Source organism: Rhinolophus sinicus, chromosome 4 (assembly GCF_057876585.1).
Source record: "Rhinolophus sinicus isolate RSI-liver-muscle chromosome 4, RSI-T2T, whole genome shotgun sequence".
NCBI lineage: Eukaryota > Metazoa > Chordata > Mammalia > Chiroptera > Rhinolophidae > Rhinolophus > Rhinolophus sinicus.
This window is the reverse complement of record NC_142504.1, coordinates 83,734,682-83,755,203: the sequence shown is the minus strand read 5'-3', so window position 1 is coordinate 83,755,203 and position 20,522 is coordinate 83,734,682. Positions and strand designations below refer to the sequence as shown.

Here is a 20,522-nt window from a genome sequence, read left to right as displayed (position 1 = left end):
CACCAACATATACCATCTCAAAACATACAGCATGGTGTTCTTATTCATTATGGTTTTGTTTTATAATTTCCTTGTTATATGTATTGCCTGACTTCTCTGACTAGTGTAAGTTCTATGAAGGTAGGGCTTTTAAATTATGTAACTGATGCATCCCAAGCACTTAGAAGAGTGCCTAGCACATTAAATATTCATTGAATGAATTCTAATACAAATTATATTTAAAAACTAAATCCATGCAGAGATTTCAAATGAAGGTTTAACAATTGTATGATTCAAATGGAGCTGTTTTTTCCTTGCATAAGAAAATTGAGTGTTCTCTCATCCTTCACACTTTGGCATACCATACAGAGAAGACAATGAATATTGTGATCCTTTCCACAAACTTCCATGATGATCTGTACTCCTAACTCTCTTAGTTGCTCAGTTCCCCCAGGAACAGTAACTGAAAGGTAAGTCTTAAGTCACTCACATGAGATCCTTTAGTCTTTTTGTTTGGCCTTATTCATATCTGGGCTCCTGGTGTAAACATGTCTGTCAAAGGGGGACATTTCAATGAGTTGCCCCTAGAATTATGGCCTTATCTCTCCCCTGGACAAAGTAGAATCCCTAGTGCCTTCTCTTTGATGAAATGCCTAACCAAGAAATGTACACACAAAGAAAATTTAATCTCTGAGTGCACTTTTACATCCTGTCAGTTCTTTCCTTCCTTTTCTCTTTAAAAAGCCAAGGAAAGCACATACTTCTGAGGCACAATTTTTCCACTAAGCAGTAAACATGGGTTGCAGGATGGGCAGAGATGGAAAGCCCAGTTTTCTTCATTGAAGCACACTGTAATTGATGCCAAGTAGACTGTAGGTGCCTATTATACATGCACTTGATTAATACTTGAGTACGACTGTTCTCCTACATACAGACATTCAATGGCAAAACACACTCTAAGAAGACAGCAAGCACTATTCGAGATGCACAAAGCTGTTTCAGTGGGAAAGACCCCTTTATATTTTACATTTGTACATTACAGTACAATATTGATACATGAATTTGTGATTTTGGACCAAACAGGTGGGAGCTTACCTTTCTCCAGACGTAATGCGATTGAGGGAGAATTGATCCTTGTTGCAGCCAGATCAATTTCCAAAATCTGTGATATTTTCCCTTCACCATGATGTTCCTAATAAGTTCTATAAACTTTTTTATGGAGCCAATCCTCTTTGTTTATGTTAGAAGAAAGCTTAGAAAGAAGATGAGGATTCTTTTTCCCTCTATGGAGTATCAGAGGGTAGTTAGTAGCTAGAGTGAGGATTTTAGTTGATATTTAGAGGATTCATGATGTATACACTAGTTCAGGAATGAAAGGTCTTTTAAAAAAGTAATCACATTTAAAATCTTTCTTTTGTCCATGTAACTCCATATGTGGGAGACTATCCTAAACCCACACACCCAACACACACACACATACACGCATGAATACACACACACAGGATATTAGCAACTGTTGTTCTATTAGTTTTTCTATTTAAGTGCCTAGTTCCTCATATGAAAGTCAATATAAAGAAGAGAGATGGTTTTCCTATGAGGCCCCATCCAAATGCAAGCACGCTGTAATGGGTGGGAATATGTAAAATTCCCCTGGTCTTATGAGAATAAGAAATCTTCTGAGATGCATATTAGTTTATGTTCCACGGTGCCTGTTTTTCAGTGAAGAGGAAAGAGATATAAATGTTTAAACTTAGGTATAATTTATTAGAATAACAGAAATAGAAGTTTAGTGAGTAAAGGAAAGTAAGGAAATAGAAAAAAAATAATAAAAAAGAAGTCAGGAAAAAAAGAAAAACAAAGGAAAGATAGTAAATATAAATTCCGAAATAAAATAGAATTAATAAAATCTAATATATCAGCAACTACAATTATTTCTATAAAAAGCACTGATTTCTCCTAGTAGAAGAAAAAGACTCTTAAATTGGATTTTTAAAGATTCGACATTTTAAAATTAGTTTCTGGTGTACAAAACAATGTAATAGTTAGACAATTACCCCCCTCACAAAGTGATAACTCCCCTCCCGCAATCTACTACCCCTCTGACATCGTATATAGCTGTTACAATTCCGTTATCTCTATTCCCCTTGCTGTATTCCACATTCATGACTATATGCAAATATCTATATCGATATCTAGATATCTATATCTATATCTAGATATCTATATCTAGATATCTATATCTATATCTATATCTATATCTATATCTATATCTATATCTATACACACACAGAGTGCCAAAAAATGTATGCACATTTTAAAAAAGGAAAAAAACTGTATTCAAATTATGCTGATGGTAATCACTTTGAGCATCTGTTGGATTTGTTATCCTTACATATTGAGAATACAATTTTAATACAGTTATTTCCTTTCTTAAAATGTGTATACTTTTTTTGGCACCCTCTGTATATACAAGCACACACACACACACACACACACGCACGAGGTCTGACAATTAAGTGTGCAGACTTGTTGCAACGATGTTGCTAATCTTTTTTGATATCAGAGAGATTATTCATTATGAATTTGTATCAACTGGAAAAACAGTTAACCAAGTGTACTATTTGGAAGTGCTGAAAATGCTGCATAAAAAAGTTAGACGACCTGAACTTTTCACCAACAATTCATGGCTCTTGCATCACGACAATACACCAGCTCTCACGGCACTGTCTGTGAGGGAGTTTTTATCCAGTAAACAAAGAACTGTATTGGAACACCCTCCCTACTCTCCTGATCTGGCCCACAGTAACTTCTTTCTTTACCCGAAGATAAAGGAAATATTGAAAGGAAGACAAAGCTTAGAAAGATGAGGGTTTTTTCCACTCTATGAAGTATCAGAGGATAGTAGTAGCTAGAGTGAGGATCTCAGTTGATATTTAGAGAATTCACAATGTCTCCACTAGTGCAGGGATGAAAGTTCTTTTAAAAAATTAATCACGGGTAATATCAAGGGTAATTCAATGACAGCTCTGATGGCCATTCCAGAAAAAGTGTTCCAAAATTGTTTTGAAAGGTGGATTAGGCCTTGGCATCAGTGCATAGTTTCCCAAAGGGAGTACTTTGAAGGTGACTGTAGTGATATTCATCAATGAGGTATGTAGCACTTTTTCTAGGATGAGTTCACAAACCTAATTGTCAGAGTTCATATATATATATATTTAATTATATTTGACATTCAATATTATTCAGCTTCAGGTGTAAACCAAGTTTTTACTCACTACAACTGATATTCTTAGTAAAATAACACATGAAATTAAGAGGTAATGGAATTTAAAAAGACATATTTGTTATATATTATACAAATAAATTGGAGGGTAGTCATGAAATTCTGCAGCATTCAATGTTAAATAAACTATACATAGTATATTTATCTTAATATTGTTTATTACATTCCTATATGTATTTTTTGTTTATATATGTACTTTTTGTTTATATATACTCACATATTTTGTGGGTGTGAAGTACCTACAAAATCGTGAATGAAAAAGATACATAACAAATTTGTGATAAGTGATTGTGTCTGAGGAGAAAGGGTTGAAGACTGGACTGCAGAGACAGAATAAGGAGTGTTCTAACTCTCTCTGATAAATCATATTGACAAAATAGTTACACCTAATAATTTTAACAGCTAGGTAAATGGATATATACAAGATATTCTCATTGAATTTCTCTGTTTTCAACTTATTAAAATATAATAAACAAGTACAGAATTTCCCTCGTGGAAAGGCTGATCATGTTATATGCCTTCATTCTCTGCAATGCGTTCATGCAATGTTAGGAATCAGTAGCAGGCAGAGCAAACTGTTTATTCAGTTAATTTCTGTATATCCTTCAAATGCTTCTCTGGAATCACTCTTTTTTATAAGAATTCTGTCAGTCCCGCACCGGTTATAACTCTTTTGTGAAATTGTCTGCCTTGAGCAAAGAAAATAGAAGGCGGGGAAAGAATATACAGAAGGTGCCAAAAAAATGTATACACATTTTAAGAAAGGAAAAAAAAAAGTATTAAAATTGTAATACTCAATATATACTGACAACAAAAGATGAATACAAGTCACATTTGACTTCTGCAATTACAAGAGGTGCTCAAAGTTGTTACCATCAATGTAATTTTAATACAGTTTTCTCCTTTCTTAAACGTGTATGCATTTTTTTGGCACCATCTATATTGGTTCAAATAACTTCGAGTAACGAAGCATTGGGGAAAAATGTGGTTTTAGGAAAAGCTGCATTCGGTGTTAAAATAAGGTCATGGGACTGCTTCTTTCTATCTCTTGGCTCTACCTTCTGTACTATTGACTTGGTTTCTAAATCTCTCCACTGGGACCATAAGTGTTTGAAGCAAACCGACATTCTTTAAGCTTCAAATCAATCATAAAAGAAAGAGCTAGAGGTTGTATCAGATGTCCAGCCAAATTCTCATTATAGCAAATTGAGTAATTGGGAATGCGGTATGAAAGCTGGGAACCGGGGTATGAAAGCCCAGCTCATTGGTATTAATGGGGACAATTCTGTGGCCTAACTTCAGGGATAGGGTAAAGCGAATGTTCTTAGGAGTTAGCTTGAGCTAGGTAGTTCTTCTTGTCCTGCTTTCCCCAATCTATTAACATTCTCCCATGATAGTGTCACCGAATAAATAACGTACACACGAGACCTTGACTCAGGGGAATCATGCTTAACACAGGGCATATTGATGTCTATATAATTATAAAGCCTCATTTCTGGAGCAAGAGTCAGGCCAAGCAACCTGAAAACACTGAGAGAATATGCATGGGGGTTTCTCTCAAACAAAACTTGGGAGTCTGGTTTCAACAGAATTCCTGCAGCTTTATAGCAAGCCTTGAAGTTGGATAATGTGAATCCTTTGCTATTGCTCTTCTTTAGATTGTTTTGGTTCTTTGGTTCCTTAGCCTCTCCATATAAATTTTGTATATAGGAATATCATTGCTTTTTCTAAACGGAACTTGAATCCTACTACACAGCTGAATTCATGTATTAATTCTAGGAAATTTTTTAAAGTAGATTCTTTGCTATTGTCTAAGTAGGCAATCGACATCTACACATAAAAACAATATTTCTTCTACTCAGATCAGTGTGTTTACTTATTTTTTCTTCCTTGATTGTGCTGCCTAGGACTTCTACCCATTAAGGTAAATCTAAAATTCTTGACACAGTTTTAAAAGCCCAGCCTAGGATTTCAATTTCATTTTGAATTCTATCTCCCTTAAACCAAATGAATCTTTCAATCCCTCAAAAGTTCCAGGATCCTCTCTCCCTCAAACTATCTTTAAAGTTGTTTCTTCTCCCTGAAACTCTCCTTTTACCTTCCTTTAACTCGGTCACCTAGTTAACTACTACTCATTCTTGGGTCTTAGCTCCTTCAGAATGTCATCCCCTGAGTTTCTCACTCTAAGATAGATGTTCCTGCTATTGCCATCCAATTACCATGTCCATAGCACTTATTGTAATTGTAGTTGCATAATCAAAATCCATTCAGTCACTAAGACTATTTTAATTTTGGCAGAGACCGCTTCTATTGGTTTACTCACATTCATATTACCTAACATAGTGAGAAGTTCCAAAATAAATGTTCTTTAAATATTTCTTGAAGAGCTAAACGAAAAATATGTAAGTTAGCAATACATATGTCAACTGATTACTGCAGTAATTAATTAAATCCTAGGAAATCAAAATGCATTTCTTCTTTTTCTCTAAATGTATGTGTCTGACATACCAGGTTAATAACATCCAACTATAGCAGACTAAGTAATCCTTATCATTGCTAGCAGCAGCACAACTTCACTGACTAGTATTTATTAAGTACATGCTATACAATAGGCATAATGATAAGCTTTATTATTAATCAATTATAACAATCCAATATTTAGCTATTGTAATCTCCTCTTGCCATTAAGTATAGGAAAGATGTCCACATATTAAGAATTTTGAAGTTATTCTTTGAATTTCACCAGTGAGATATAATCTGCCTAACTAGTGAAATATAGTCATTTTAGTATGAACATGCAAATCCATTCAGATTAATACAATTCTACTAAATTCAACTATTATTAATTGTTGGCCTGTTAGGCACTAACAGTTATTAATGTTACAAATGAATAAAACATAATCCCTCCTTTCTCAGTTAAAAAGGTGTGCCAAGGATTATGTCAATGACTCTAAGTTAAATCAAATGATTATAAATAAAGAACAACGTAGGTATGAAGTGTCTGGGGGCTTGGGAGAGAGAAAGTTAGTGCTGAAGTCTTTTGGGTTGGGACAAGATTCAGGTAGATCCTTAATTGACTGTGAAAGGAAAATATTTGCTAAGCATAATGCAAAATAAAGAATTAAAATGATGATACTAATAAGTTTTGTGAGCTCCATTCTCCTACCTCTTTAATGATTAAATAATATGAATTAAAGCTTCTCTTGTTTTTTGCTTGAAAAAGGTGAAAACCCACTCTTAGCAATTTCTTTTTATTTGAGATTAGTACGCATTATATTAACAGCATCAAACATTTCCTTTATATTTCCCAGAAAATGCAGGCAGTAAAAAGAAAGATATTTCTACTAATTCTGAAATATTGTTCTCTATTCCCATCTTTATTTTTAATATATTTTACATGTAACAATTTCACCATTGGATGGCAATATTGCTTGTTATTTTTCCTTCAGTATTCTAATAAGCATTTAACTAGTGAGGAAAAAATGATGCTGCCTAAGAATTAAGATTTATTATTCAATTTTATTTCTTTGTTTGGGTTATTTTATTTTATACTGGCATATCATAATAAAAACTATGCAAAATGATGTTCACCCCCAGAATGTTGATGTAATCTCAGTTAAGAAGTCAATACGTCCAACATTCTTCTTTCTAGATGGAAGATGAGGTTATCTGTTTTACACTAAGCCTGACTCTACTCTTAATTTGCTGTTATGCCTGAATAATCTGTACCCGTCCTCAGATGTAAAAATCCCCACAATTAAGGACCATGTGAAAAGATTGTTGATAATCATTTGCTATGAATCATTAGAATCTCAATTCCCTGAAAAATCACCTTTGCTTAGTAAGTATTTTTAAAATGGTTTGAATTAGTAGACATAAATTTCAAAGAAGAAAATGTGTTACTTCAATAGCTGTAATGTGTGTTCTGACTGGTGGATCACCTACCACAGTTTACCTTATCTTCAAAGTAGTCCAGCTCTAGCTAACCATGCAAATGTTAAAGCACGTCCCAAAGGAAAAGGCGTTTTTCATAGAGTGTCATAGTAGCCTACCATTCATAAGAAAGAATGAGAATTATTATAAAATATAATATATAGAATGCTAATAAGACAATGGTCTATCAATTCAACCTATTTATACTACAAGTGAATAACAATAGAAAGCTATAATCTTGTCCACAGTCTATGACATAGCTCCTAATATGTATTCCCATTTATGGATTGTAGATATTCATAGTTAAAATTCATTAATGAATGATAAACAATTGAGTACCATTGTGATTCCCAATTCCAGACTACTTACAAACTACACAGAGATGTTTGTCTATATAAGGATTGTTTTTACTCAATATAATATCTATTATTTATCTTAACTTAGTAATGTAGTCATGCATGTTTAATATACCCTTCTAAATAAATTGGGTAAGTTGTAGAAAGTATACTTTTGAAATTAAACATTGAAACTAAGATTACTTCCTAATTCGATAAATCATCTGATCTCTTATGTTCATTGTTTAGTTTTATTTATGGTAGTGTTTCATTAAACTGAGTAGTTTATTTTAATAAATATAAGATTAGCTCATTATTCTTCATATCCTGCTTACTAAAATTTGTTTCATTTTGTTAGGAATATTGATCAGCGGCCATATAGACATACCATTCACTCTAGATCAGGCAGCAGATTGGACAGATCAGACAAGTCCCGAGCTAGGACTTGGGCAGCCTTTTATCATCGTGTGCCGAAAGAGTCCACCTGCTAGGACCATCATAGTAATATTAGTGTTGTGTATATTGAAAAGGCCTGATGCTATGTTATATAAAATGGTACCATTTGTTCTAATATCTGATGCAATAACTTACTATTTATTTATCATAAATCATGGTTAAAGGATCTCCATACATGGTAGCACTAGATATATTTCTGGAAAATATTTACATGGAACAAAGTTGCTTTATAATGTTTACACGCTTCAGAGCATTAACACCTCTGGTACTTGGTGAGTACTCTGAATATATATGAAGGACACATGAGAATCCATATTGTTTCAGTGGTCTCAGAGTCAGACATTATGGTGTGGAGTTTGTACTTAGATAGTAAAATATCTTATTATAAGTTAAGCCTATTTTTCAGGGTACAATTTCCCTAAAAGTCATATTCTGTAAATAGTTTCACATTTGTTGTTTTAAAAACATAGGTTTCATATTTCTATTTAATTACATAAAGTTTTAAATATTTGCATTTTTTTGTATATATAGTTCAAGAGAAACAGTCTTAATTTCACCACTGCCTCCATGTTATCACCCAATTCTATCAAAATATAGTTTTAAAATACTTCCTCCTTTCAAATAATGAAGTTGAGTAATGAGACAGTGTTCTTAAAATCATCTGATAATGTGCTACCTCCTCATACCTTCACATGAAAATTCCTATTTTCTGTTATGATGAATAATGCACTCTCATCTTTTAGTAAAAATATTATGATTCTACATATGAAAACTCAGTCATTTTCAAATATAGAGCTTTGCCATTGTACTAAAACTATAGGTAGATTTTTATGAAAACTGTGACTCATGCTATAATGATGAAAATAAAAGTATTACATATTTTATTAATTTCAACTCATTCAGCAAAAGGCAAATAACTTCCTTGGGTAAATAAAATGAGTACAGTAACTTTGTAAGTAAAGCATTCACTTTTTAAAGAAAAATAAATTCTTCCAGGACATTATTGGACAAATGGCATTGCAGTTAGATAAATTCTATTTTCATGTCCATGACCTGAAAGTGACAATAGAAATAGCAAGAATAACCTACTCTTATGAGTGGGAAGAATAATTAGATTTGTATGCAGGGATCTGTGCAGTCTTTTACACTGAAACGTTCTAAGGAAAATAATTATTGGATACACTGCCATGGTAAGGTTATGCAAAGTTTCTATTTGCCCTCTGTGACTTGTGGTGACCTGAAATCTTCTCATGTTCTTTTTGAGTTGTGATGACCTTGCTGGCACCATGCTCCCTATGCCTCATTTCAATGAAATGCACAAGTTGAATATCTAGTGTTAATGATAATGAAAGAGGATTTTGAGAGTTAGCTATTTATGGCTCAGGAAACTATCTGCAAACACAATTAAACACAATTTAAAACTTTGTATCAGTTATTAAAAATCAACAGAACTACGATGGTAACAACATACCACACAGAATAAAATGACACTGGTAAGATTAATTTCTTGAATCATAAATAAATGAATAAAAAGAGATGATAGGGCTATTTGAAATACTTTAACTTTCCAAGAGTAAATAAAATCTTTACCTGCTTGATGATTAGTTATAAATAAGCGAACTTACAGCACTGACCAAATATCTTCATTTAGAAGCAATTCACATTTAGTTGCTAAACTTAACCATAGAAATTTCAGGGGAAAGTAATTATAGAGGCAATTTCAATATAAAGCCACACAGGGAAGTAATTTAGGGTACTAATAACCATGGCCTCTAAACAAAGATGTAGAAAATAGACTCTGTATCTTATTTAAATGAAAGAGGTTAAAAAGAAAATAGCATCAAATGTGGCTTTGGTTAGGAAAAACAGTTTTATATTTATTTCCAGATACATGTCACTCACACGATTATGTGTGGCAAGATTGTACTGTGGTGTTTTCTAGAGACATATTTAAAATATGATATAGATAGAAGTAAATAGGTTTTATATACTGTTTCAGACATTGTGCTAAATGACAGTCTTAGTTTGATAACTCTAGTTCTCTGATACCACCTTTGAAGGACTTCCCTTTAGCTCTCAAATTATGTTTGCAGGTCTTACTCTGATAAGGGAGGCATGAGGATTAAAAAGCGAGGATAAGTTGGAATAAATAGTAATAAAGACAGTGTAAATTAATAGTAAGATTTATGGTTATTTGGATCAAGAGGGAGCATATCAAAATGCTTAAGAAGTCACATTAGCAATGAAAGACTTGTGGGTTCAGATTCCAGCTTCACAATTCATAGGAAGTATGATTTTGATGAAATATTTAAGTCTCTTTTTCATTTTTAATGTGGAATAATATTTAATTTTTTTTAACTTTCAATTTGAGGTAATAAAACCAAATTTCATCTTTAATTTATTGTAACAGCAGAGATATTATATTTAGATGTTTTGTAGAGTGCTTGGTATGTACTTGACCAACTCTTAATGACTGATGATTTATTATTAAAATTCTTCAACAGACTTTCCTTGGCAAGTCTTCCTTTCCATTCCCACTTTCTATTTTTTCTCCATTCCTATTAATTATGATCCAATGATTCTGTATACCCGAGAGATTCATGGGTCTACTTGTTATGTTTTCTTTTCTCATCCTTTCTTCCTCCCTCCCTCCCTTCCTTCCACCTTCTTTCTTTGTCTATCTCTACCTCTCTGCCTATCTCTATTTCTGCTGCTTGTTTCTAAAATTGCTTGTCTTCCATTTTCACACGTTGAAATCAACAGATACTTCAAGTTGTTGTGTTTTCCTGTTTGCATATGTCTTCTTGTGCCAGGTATCCCGTAGGTACACACGTTCATGACCAAGTATCCTTCACTCTCCGTGGTGGAAGAGCAGAGAAGACTGAGATAGGTTCATGGGACAGCTTTTAGCTAGGTTCTAAGAAATATAGCAGTCTAATTTACGCAAGGAAGATTAAGGGGTGATTAATACTGTCTTCAAATAGTCAAAGGAATTTCATGTAAGAAGAGACATGGTCTATGTTATACCGGAAGACTGATGTGTCACCTGTTAATTGTGGTGGGTCTGGGATAAGGAACTGTCAGGAGACAGATTTCAGTTTTTTGTAAAGAGGAACATGCTAATAAGCCAGGTAGTACTAGGAAACCCTCTTAAGTTACCTAGAGGATAGCTTATACTTGATCAGTTCAAGGGGAACCTGGGCAGCAATTTGTCAAGTAAACCTCTTACCTAAAGCTATGTGAGCTTGCAAGAGATGGTGTATTAGTTTTATGTAGCTGCTGTACCTTTTTTTTCTGTATTGTTTTTGTTTTGTAAGTACCAAAAATGTGTAGCTTAAAAAATTAAATTTATTCTCTCAGAGTTCTGGAGGACAGAAGTCTGAAATAAGGTGACAGTGGCGCTGCACGCCCTCCAGCAGCTCTTAGGGAGGATCCATTCCATGCTTCTCTTTTTCCTACAAATGGCTACTGGCTGTCTTTGGAATTCTGTGACTTGCTGTAGCATCATTGCAATCTTGGCCTGCATTTCCACATGGCCTTCTCCTTTGTGTATCTGTTTCAGGCTTCTGCTGCTCTCAAGGTATACGTATGATTGTATTTACGTCCTGTCCAGATAATCCAGGATAAGATTTTCCTCTCAAGAGCCTCACCTTAAGCACAACTTTTTCCAGATAAGATAATATTCACAGGTTCCAGGAATTAGGACATGTACATACAGCTTTACGGCTACCATTTAATCCATTACAGATGGCTTCAGATGTTCTAAGTCTCAGATTCTATTACTCTGTGATTCAATAAATGATTTCACTTTTGAGTAAGTTCTGGAGGAAGTAAATACCAAAGGAAGCTTTAAGGAGAGGTAGCAATTTAACTGGGATCAAATATCCCAGTTAAAAACATATCCTATGCCAAGAGTGGCTTATGTTTAGCATGTCATCAGAAAGGGTATACCCTTATTGCCCTGCCCACTTTATCTGTCTGTCAAATCATGATTTTTTTTTTATATGAGGCTTTCAGCATATGGATGAAAATATAATAGTAAGCCTACAAATATGTGTCATGATATATGCCATCAAACAGATGAAGTCAGACAAAATGGCCCTGCTTCTGAGAGGTTATATGGAAATATATATGTATTTTTAAAATATACAAAAGTACTGAACCACTTTAAGATTTTAATATATTAACAAAATTAACACATGTGAGGAAAATATATATTCTTGCTTCATAAAGACTGGTACATGAGGCCTGACAATTAAGTTTGTGAACCTATTGCAATGATGTTGCTAAACTTTTTTGACATTAGAGGGATTATTCATTATGAATTTGTGCCAACTGGACAAAGAGTTAACCAAGTTTACTGTTTGGAAGTGCTGAAAAGGCTGCGTGAAAAAGTTAGATGACCTGAACTTTTCACCAACAATTCATTGCTCTTGCATCATGACAATGCACCAGCTCACATGGTACTGTCTGTGAGGGAGGTTTTAGCCAGTAAAAAATTACTGTATAGAAACACCCTCCCTACTCACCTGATCTGGCCCCCAATGATTTATTTCTTTACCCAAAGGAAAAGAGTTCCAAAATTGCTTTGAAGGGTGGACTAGATATTGGCATTGGTGCATAACATTAGAATGTTTGAATGTTCTGAAGAAATACATTAGCTTATAAAATGGAGTATTACATATAGAATATAACAGTTATTTATTATATTTATTAACCTGATAGACAATATTGTCATCTATTGGTTTATTTGGCACTTAACTGAAAATTTTGTGATTCACATAGTTATTTTCATCTACCTCAAAGTCCTAAATAGAGTTAAAACAGTCAATTGTTTCCTGAAAGAAGTCATTCCCTTACAAATAGATTGTGGTATCATCCATAAGTATGTGTTTTTTAAGTCCAATTCATAGTTTTTCTTTAGAACATTTTAATTCAATTAAAATCACATCTTCACTGAGATGGTAATATTATAGATATTAAGGGATGAATAAAATAAATTTCCTACTTTAGAACACTTTCTTACCAAAAAATTTATTTCAAAAAAGAACGCAAAAACACTTAAGAAAAGGTAAGTGCAGTTGATAAATATTTATGTATAACTAATGAGTTCTACTTTTTTTACCAGGATGATGCTCTACCACCGTCTGTAGAATTGATAACTTTTTTTTTTCTTGTCAGGGATGACAATTTTCATTGACATATTTACTGTCTCCTCCTGGCACCTTTTTAACCATTTATAATTTGCTCTTAAGTAGATCTGTAAAATAAAGAAAGGCAACTGGTTCACAAAACTATTTAATTTCTTGAAAACTTAAGGAAACATAAAGCCTACATCTTATCAACCTATCTGTGTTGCCTTCCTTGCTCTTAAATTCAGGTTGCTTTGCACTGCTGGAGAGAATTGAAACAGAAACAGTGCAGACCTGTGGTACTGAAAACGCACAGTCCACAATCTCAGCTAATTCTTCTGTGATGTTTGGCATTTTACCTGAAGTTCACATTTTCCAAATCTTTTTGTGAATACAGATAACATTAGAGAATTAACGTTATAATTTCAATGTCATGACTCTTGTCATCTCCTTTAAACAATGGATTTTCAATCTCCTGCTGTGTTCCCCCTCAAGCACTTCATGGCTCCCACAGCCTGTTTTACATATTTCCATTAATAAATCCAATCCTCTGCACTGCTCAGTCAATAGCTCTTGGATACCTGCCACAACTGAGAATGAGAAGGCTTGAGAACTGAAGCCTCTTTTTTTTCCCACGATTTTTAAAAATTTTCGTATTTTATATCAGTTTAGCTTCAGGTGTACGGCATATTGCTTAGACATTTATATAATTTATGAGGTGATTCCCCCAATTAGTCTCCTACCCACCTGGCACTGTACATAGTTAGTATGATATTACTGACTATATTCTCTATGCTATACTTCACATCGCCATGACTATTTTTTTAATTAGTTTCAGGTGTACAAGACAATGCAATAATTAGACATTTCACCCCTCACAAAGTGATAACCCCCCTCTTCCAATCTGCTAACCCTCTGACATCATATATAGCTGTTACGATTCCATTGACTCTGTTCCCTGCTGTACTCCATATCACATGACCATATATATATATATATATATATATATATATATATATATATATATATTAAATTATAGTTGACATTCAATATTATTCAGCTTCAGCTTCAGGTGTACACTGCAGTGATCAGGCACCTACACCGCCCATGAAGTGGTCTCCCTAATAAGACAAATGCCCATCTGACACCCTACAACATCTTTACATTATTGATTATATTCCCCAAACAGTCTTTCATATCCCCTGGCAATATTGTAGTTACCAATTTATGCTGTCTAATCCCTTCCCTTTCTTGCTCATTCTCAACCCCCTCCCTTCTAGCAACCATAAGTTTTTCCTCTATATCTCTGAGACTGTTTCTGTTTACTTGGCTCATTTATTCAGTTCTTTAGATTCCACACATAAGTGAGATCATATATTTGTCTTTCTCCGACTGACTTATTCCACTTAGCATAATGTTCTCTAGGTCCATCCATATCGTTGCAAATGGTAAGATTTTCATTTTTCTTTATAGCCAAGCAATACCACAGTTTCTTAACCCAGTCATCTACTGATGGACATTTCGGTTGTTTCCAAGTTTTGGCTTCTTTTAGGACTGGGCAATGGATGAAGCATTCCTCTCTACTTTTTGTATGTTATATACTCTAGGAGATTACAGTTCTGTGGTATTTGTACCCAAGTATCTGTCAGGTATTTTAAATGAAGCTGATGTTTCTGTTTTCACTTATGTATTCTCTTCTTAAACGTGGCAAGTTTGTTAACCCATTTCCTGACCTTTAAAATTCACATAATAGGAGTATCAATTTTACTGAGTTCCTGTGAGGGTTAACTGAGATAGTTCATAAAACACAATTAGTATCCTATGCTTGGTGCATAAAAATGACTAAAAAATATTACAAGTTATCAAGATCATCATTAGCATGATCATATTACAATTTCGTAATACAATTTCTCTGAAACTCTTCAGTGACTCTCTATTAATACCAGGGAAAATCCCCAAATCCTTAAAATAGCTTACAATGCTTATACACTTCATGATTTGGCAGCTCTGTTTCTCTATTCAAGTCTACAGCCATGCTGTTTAGCCCTCTACACATACCTGCTTATGTTCTCTTACCTCTGGGCTTTTGCACAGACTGTTTCGTCTTATTGGAATATCTTTCTATGCACTTTGCATTTTCTACCAATAAAATGAGGATTGTCTTGAACATAGGGAAAGGGGTTCAGATGCTATATAGCCAAAATTCACATGGGTCCCCTAAGGTATTTTTTGTAGAAATTTTTTCATTTTATCTAGGTTCTCACATTTTTGGCATTTATATATTTTTATAATGTTTTGCATTCTTTTTGTAATATTGTGTCTATAAATACAGCTTTTTCATATGCATTTTTTCCACTTTCTCCTTTCCTCCCAGCTCCAACCCTTGGTCATCTTCCAAGAGTTTTTTCTAACTTAACAGTCTTTTCATAGAATTACTTACTAGTTTATTATCCTTCTCATAGATTTTTTTTTCATTTTACTGATTTCTGTTCTTATTTCATTAGTTCCTTTACTCTTCTTCATATGGATTTTGTAAAAATAAAAGAGAAAAATACCTTGTTCACTAATTTATTTCTAGTTCTTAGAATGATACCTGACACATAGTAGGCTCCCAACCAATATTTTTTTAACTACTGCATGAAGGTGTTAAGTTTAGATATCAGCTTTATTATTATTATTATATTATTATTATTATTATTATTATTATTCTATTATTACCCATTCCTAGATTGGGTTTAGTGCCCATCTTTCATTTTCTCAGTGTGATCTGTGTAAAACGTTATGACTTGTTTACCCAATACACACTGAGAAAGTAGAGGAAGATACTGTTCTTCAACATTTTGGGGCCAGCACCTAGTACAGTACCCAGCATTTTGTAGGAAATCTTTAAAATTTTTGTTGGACAAATAAATACATTTTCAGGAATTCACAATTCAAAGTGAATCTCTTTAAACTATAATTTTAGGGTCATTAAATTTCCTGATTACCATAAAAGTGTTTGGCAATCCTTCATATATATGACATTCCATCTGAACAAGATTAAAAACTGTCTTCTAAGAAAATTTACATGTTCTTATTTATGTCATCCTCAAAAAATCAGGAGGCATGACCTATAATTAGCTGTTACCCAGTATTTTGTCTAATCATTTCTCTAATGGCGTTATAGCACATCAGGAGTTAAGGTTCACCCTGATTTTCTATCTCATATTTAAAAAAAAATCATACTTTTAAAATGTATCTCTATCAGGAATCAATGCCTTTTAGTGCTTTTCTGTTTATATTATCTACAACTTTCAAGATTTATGACATTAACATGTTACCATTTCAACTTGTGTTTTCTTAGGAACCCCTTTTTCTTCTTTTTCTTTTTTAAAACCTAGGTGGTTATTATGGAAACTAATTGCTTAACAAAAGGAAAGAAAATATAAAGGCATACAAATCTAGGTTTTGGTTCTTCTTACCTCATGGGATTTTCAGTACATTACTTCAGCTTCCTGAGCCTCAGTTTCCTTACCTTTAAAGTAGCAATGATAATAAAACGAATACCTACCTGAGAGGATTGCCGTGAGGAATAAATGACAATCTAAGCAAAGGGTCTGGTACATGTTAGGAGCTCCCCTGTTTCTCTAGTGAGGAGTAATATTCAAAAATTGTACCTAGTATCAAGTGTTAACCCACTAATGTTCTATGAGGCAATATGTTTCTTCCTGATAGTTTTCCAGCTATTGTTCATCATTTAAATGGTCCCTTTTGCATCAGCATAATGTTGGGCTACTATTATATCTTCAGAAAGCAATCTGGCCTGAATTCCTTGCTGTTGACTGAGGGTTCAGAGCAGCAGTCCTAAAAAGTGGCATTCATTTATACTAGATCACTGACATTCTCCTCAAGGGACCTGTACTGATAATTTCATGAATCTTTAAAACCCCCAATACTATTATAGAATGTAATTTCTCTCATAAAATTCAGTAAAAGATGAAGCTCTTAAGTGACCCCTTTGGATTTTTAATGATTCTATAAATGCATTACTAAAATAATTTATAAGGCTAAGTGACTCATTCAACATACCAGTGTGAGTAATTCAAATAGGTGCTTCAGCAAAATTTCAAACTATTACAAGTCACAGACCTGACGATTTTACTCCACTTACTGCTAAATGCATTTCCTCCACTACATCACTATCTTTTGCAACTTTTGTAAACCTGATGATTCCACATCAACTTGCTCAGATCATTAAGTTATATTAAGGCAATTCCCTGAATGCAGGCCACTATTTACATTTCTTTACTAGGAGAATTTGTTTATAGATCTTTTTGAGGTGTTTTTTTTTTATCTGTAAGTATTTTAATTAAATAACATTTTCTGGTTTTTAAATCAATAATCGTAAATACTTCAAGGATATTATGTGTTTATTGTGCTTGGTGAACAAAAAGTCTTTAGTTATTTTTTGTAAATAATGCTCAATTTTGATTTCATACACTTCATGGTAAAGCAGAACTTTTAGATTGAAAGAATATGTGAATTTTAATCCAGCTACCTTTTTTCTTAAAGCACTATGACCACACGAGTTAAACAGACTCACATTCCTTGTCCATAAAATACGGAAACATTATGACATTGTCAGGAGGATTAAAAATAACAAAATATGTCAACATTTATTTCAAGGAAAGGTGCTCAATAAATATTAGCTCTCTTTGCATTTCCTTCTAATCACCTGTTTCTTGTATGCTCTCTCATGTGATGCACGTGACATTTTAAAAACAGAGAACAAGATGAGAAATGCATTTGTAAACCCTTTTCATTATCTTTTGCTTTTTTCCTACAACAAACAAATAGTAAACATTTTCTTCCTGTCCTCTCTTCTGTTTAACATCTTAGGATGACAGTTCCTTCCCAGTCTATTTTACTTGCTGGCAATTCTTCAAAAAATTGCTTATATTATTCTCTACTGGCATTGTCATTTCTCTGGTCACTATTTAATAAAAGACCTGGCTTTTATTTTTGGAAAATTTACTATTTGGCTTTGAATGAAGCTTTGTTTTTTGTAATATTTGGTGACTTTTTCCATTACTGGGCTGATTCATTAAGGAAGGTATTTCATTACCAGTTTCTTCAGCTGTATATTGTGATAAGGAAGTAAGTGATGTCTAATAGTTAGAATGACAGGAAAGATCTAGACTTTAGCAAAGAAACCATTTATTGTCATTAATTAGTCACAATCAGGCATTAAATACGCTATCGTAAGTACAAATATTTTAAAAATTCATAATTGATTTATAATTAGCCACAACTTAAATATTTATGAATTTTCAGTGTTCTCAATATTAAAATCTCAGGGTAAACAAATCTTACAATGCCCTTTCTGAAAGGTACACAAAGTTAGCACTTTTTATATAACTTTTCCCTATACTCTTCCTTTTTTTCTGAAATGTGTACTCATTCCACAACATTTATGGAAAATATAGATTAATTTTCATATTCCTTTCATTTTTTTCTTTATTATTTTCATTTGCATTATCATGTTTAGTTCTGTCAATACAGACATTTGTTTACATGGCAATTTGGGTTTAAAATGCACATTCACATCCTTTGTTGAATAAGTGAGTAAATGAAGTGATCCCATACTCTTCAACGAATAAAAAGAAATTCTGATAGGTTATAGTTCTGGCCAAGATCCCAGAGCTAGGACTCCAACCTTGATTTTCTAAGTCCCGGTCCTTTATTCCTTAGGTTGTATTCTGCTTTTCAACTTTCCATTTTCTCTTCAAATCTTCCTGATGTCATGATCAGTTCTCTTCCCTAAAGATTTTAGTAGATTTACTAAGCCTTCTTTTTGCTTTCCTCATTATGGAACTATGATAAGTATAATTTATAAATTCAAGAAAAGTTTGCTATGCCATCTATATTAGCTTCTCTCTCTCTCTCTCTCTCTCTCTCTCTCTCTCTCTCTCTACACACACACACACACACACACACTCACACACACACACACACACACACACACACACACACACACACACACACACACACAAATTGGTTCATATGATTGTGGAGGGTGAAAAATACCAAGGTCTGCAGTTGGCACCTGGAGGGCTCAGGAGAGCCCATGGTATAAGTTCCAGGCTGAAAGCCATCAGACTTAAAATCCAAGAAGAGCTGATGTTTCATTTTAAGTCCAAAGGCAAGAAAAGACCTACGTTCAAACTTACAGCAGTCAGGCAGGTGGTTGGATGAGGAAAACCCACAGTAGGGTGGGCAGTTTGCTTTACTCAGTCCACTGAGTCAACTGTTAATCTCATCCAAAAATATCCTCACAGACATAGCCAGAATAATGTTTGACCAAATATCTGGGCACCCATAGCCCAATCAAGTTGACATGAAATTAACCATCATATTATCTCTGTTTTTCATGTTGTTTGGGAAATATTTTTTTGTTCATTTTTCATTTGTTTGGAAAGTAAAACAAATTATTAAGGTAATATGCATCTCTTAGGCTCTGCATAGCCAATAAATAAGAAAATGACAAGCTTTCTTGGAGGTATACTTAATTTTTTTAGGCTTTAATACTTTCTAATATTTTCTCAATGTGGTTGCAGAAAGGATTGAAAATTATTTCAGAAAAAAATTAATGACTTTTCAAGATTAAAATTTTTATCATGAATATTCAATTAAATGTTAATATTGAGATTTACTTGTCAGATTTTCATGTGAATATGGCCTTTCTTATAGACAAACTAAAGATAAAGCAGGTTCATAGGAAATAATTTATTTTTGTTTGGTTGTTTTTTTTTGTTTGTTTGTTTTTTGCAGTTTATGAAATCAGTGATATTTGACTTTGAGAAACATTTTGTGCTTATCACATGAAAAGCAATAATGAATCCATTCTTACCTGATGTACTGGGGGGGAAAATTGGTTGTTTGTTATAGGATATGGTTACATAGACAATTTATGAGAGGGGCTATCCTTATGCAAACTGGAAGTGATTCAGCATTTCAGAAAAGTAATGAAAACAAATAAAATGGATTTTGGTATTTCTCTTTTGTCACTCTCAAATTCCCACAAATAAAGAAATGTTTTTACAGTGCCATATAATTTTAAAGTTGAAAGGTCATTATATTCTACCTAATTTAACTTTCTTAATATTAGAGATGAAACATGTGAGGTTAGAAGAGTTACATGACTGTCGGTGAAAAAGTTATTCCTAGAAAAAGTTTCCCAGCTCTAAACACTATACCACTACACTATTCAACATCACCTATAGAAAAAAGAAACATTAGTTCACAGACTAGGTGACTTAAGTCTTACTTCCAAATCTACCAAACAAGTATGTGATGCTGATCAAGTCAGTCTCTGTACTTTTGATTCTTTCTTTCTAAAATGAGTGAGGTTGTTTGAGTACATGA

At 33.3% G+C, this 20,522-nt stretch overlaps 1 long non-coding RNA gene across 1 annotated transcript in view; it reads left to right on the top strand.

Annotated features, from left to right (window-relative positions):
* Positions 1 to 20,522, top strand: part of LOC141573152 (uncharacterized) — a 71,502-nt gene that overhangs the window by 6,349 nt on the left and 44,631 nt on the right. The window lies entirely within an intron of this gene.